Raw genomic sequence first — 2,895 nt, forward strand, 5'->3', positions numbered from 1 at the left:
TGTGGCATCAGTGCCATGGGCTGGGAACCACGGCGGGGTTGGATCCAGGGTTGGACTTGATGATCTCGGAGGTCACTTCCAACCCGGCTGATCCTGTGATTTATGAAACAGCTATTCAAGAAAAAGGGTTCTTGCTCTGAAATATAAAAACTAAATCAAAAGAAGAGGAAAAAAAAAAATCAAGTGTTCAAGATGTGAATTCCTAGGAAGTGTGTTTTTTCCTAAAGCCAACATTTCTGGCCTTGGCACTGCTCCTGTCCTGAGTTCCTCAGCTGATGTTCCCTGGAGTTGCAGTTCAGGGGGTTCCTTTCCAGTGTTTCACTTTTAAGATCTCTGTTCAAATAGGCCAAGAAGGGCAATGCAGGACTGTTGTACTTTAGGAAGCAGAAAGGGAGGGTTTGGTTTGTGAATGGGTGGCTGTACCAGAACTAGGGAGGACTTTTAAAAAGTGTCTCTTTTCCATTTCTCGGTGTGTAGTTTTCCATTTCGTTGTCATTATTTATTCTGTTTCACCAGACTCTGGTTGAATTTCTTGTAGACAACTGGCAAGATACAGCACATGTCTATCTTAAAAACGGAAAAATTTACAATGTACATTTACACTTTGGAGAAGGGTGGACTAATGGAAATGGCTTTTATTTACTTGTTAAAATGTATTTTTTGTAAAAAATAAAACTATATAAATCTGAGTTTGCAGGATCAAAACTTGTATGTGATCAAAACGCACTGGTTTTGTGTATAAATAAATACTGTGCAGAAAGGCTGACGTTTCAGACTTGGAGTTTTGGGTGTTCCAGGAGCACGGGCTCAGCCTGGTGTTGAGCAGAGACTGGGCACAGCAGGATGGAAGCGGTCTGGGAACGGCCTGGACATGGCAAAAGCAGTGCTGTTCTGACCCAGGGGATGCGTGGATTGAGCTGAATATCACGAAGTTCCCGGGGTTGATCCATGGATGTGCTCCCATGCCTGGGTAACAACCCCCTTTGTGCCCCCTCTGGAGCTAAAACCCCCTTTGTCCCCCCCTCGGGGTAACAACCCCTCTGGAACCCAAACAATGCCGGGCAGGGGTGGGACAGAGGCACCGCTGCTGCTCCCCTGAGCCCCAGGACCCCCAAAACCCGTTCCCCACACCCCAGGACACCCAAAACCCACTCCCCTGAGCCCTGGGACCCCCAAACCTGCTCCCCTGAGCCCCGGGACCTCCAAAACCCACTCCCCTGTGCCCTGGGACCTCTAAATCTGCTCCCCACATCCCGGGACCCCCCAAACCCACTCCCCACACCCTGGGACCCCCAAACCCGCTCCCCTGAGCCCCGGGACCCCAAACCCATTCCCCTGAGCCCCAGGACCCCCAACCCCTTCCCCACACCCCGCGACCCACCCAAAACCCGTTCCTCACACCCTGAGACCCCCAAACCCACTCCCCTGAGCCCTGGGACCCCCAAACCCACTCCCTACACCCCTGGGACCCCCAAACCCTCTCCCCTGAGCCCCGGGACCCCAAACCCACTCCCCTGAGCCCCAGGACCCCCAAAACCCGTTCCCCACACCCCGGGACCCCCAAAACCCACTCCCCTGAGCCCCGGGACCCCTAAATCTGCTCCTCACACCCTGAGACCCCCAAACCCGCTCCCCTGAGCCCCGGGACCCCCAAACCCGCTCCCTACACCCCTGGGACCCCCAAACCCTCTCCCCTGAGCCCCGGGACCCCAAACCCCTTCCCTGAGCCCCAGGACCCCCAACCCTTCCCCACACCCCGGGACCCAAAACCCTCTCCCCTGAGCCCCGGGACCCCCAAACCCCCTTTGTGGGTCTCCCCACACGGGCCGCCCCCCCCGCGCTCTCCCGCCTTTCCCGCCCCGCGCGCCCCCTCAGGCGCCCTCAGGGGCTTCCGAGGGGGGAAAAAAACCCACGAAAACATAGAAATAAAGCTAAAACTAAACCAGCCCAGTGCTCGCCTCTCCCCAGAACAATAAGGGTGTTCTTACTTAACGGGCCTTGCTGTGCTTGGCCAGTGTAAATGTCTTGTGTCGTGCAGAATTCCCCTATTCCCGTCCTCAGGTTGCCGAGGAGGAATTTAGATCCCGGCAGCCTTTGCAGGCGGTGTGAGGGGAACCTTCTACTTCGTGGAGGTCAAGGGGCGATAAAAAAAGAAGAGTCGTATTATTTTTCTCCGTGTTAACACCTAAAATTGGGAAATTGCCCTCCCCACTGGTGGTGTTGCTATTTAGTGCACTTTTTTGCCGCCAAACAAAGGATATAGTCTCCTCTTTTTTTCTTTCTTAAAAAAAGAAATACTTGAAACAAGTTCTAATTTAGGCAGGTGATCTCGCTGCGGGGGGTGTCCCTTTTTGTGACACGGGCGCCTTCCAGGGCCCTTTGTGATGTGGGACGTGGGGGTGCCCAGAGACCTTTGTGATGTCCCAGACACAAGAAATTATTAACAAGCAGTATTAACAGCAAATTAGAAATAACAAATAATATAATAACAAGTAATAATACTATAATAACAAATAACCAGTAGCAATAACAACAAATTAATAAATGTTTAATAAAACTCTCTAATTGTTTGTGGACTCTCTGACTCTTTTCGCTTCTTCCCACCACAAGCATTTACAACTCTTGGCTGCTCCCTTTCCCTTATGGCTGGGTTGGCACAACCTGGTCAGAAAAAATGCTGAGTTTTCCAATCCTGCTCATCTGTTCCTGGTCCCTCTCGGGAGCAAGGCGGGTGTTGGCAGCAGAAATAATCAGGGAATCACAGAATATCCTGAGTTGGGAGGGACCCTCAAGGATCATCCACTCCAAGCCCTGGCCCTGCCCAGGACACCCCAACACTCCCCCCTGTCCCTCAGAGCGTTGTCCAAACCCTCCTGGAGCTCTGGCAGCCTTGGG

The 2,895-nt window shown here is 52.6% G+C and overlaps 1 long non-coding RNA gene across 1 annotated transcript; it reads right to left on the reverse strand.

Moving 5' to 3' along the window:
- Positions 1 to 620: 620 nt before the first annotated feature.
- Positions 621 to 2,311, reverse strand: LOC113993215. Its single transcript, XR_005566210.1, has 2 exons — positions 1,989 to 2,311; positions 621 to 865 (listed from the first exon to the last, which is right to left on the reverse strand). It is a non-coding gene; the product is annotated as an uncharacterized LOC113993215 (long non-coding RNA).
- Between the last annotated feature and the right edge of the window lie 584 nt (positions 2,312 to 2,895).

This window comes from Pipra filicauda, unplaced genomic scaffold (assembly GCF_003945595.2).
Source record: "Pipra filicauda isolate LSUMZ 115617 unplaced genomic scaffold, ASM394559v2 scaffold662_size176556_pilon, whole genome shotgun sequence".
Taxonomy (NCBI): domain Eukaryota; kingdom Metazoa; phylum Chordata; class Aves; order Passeriformes; family Pipridae; genus Pipra; species Pipra filicauda.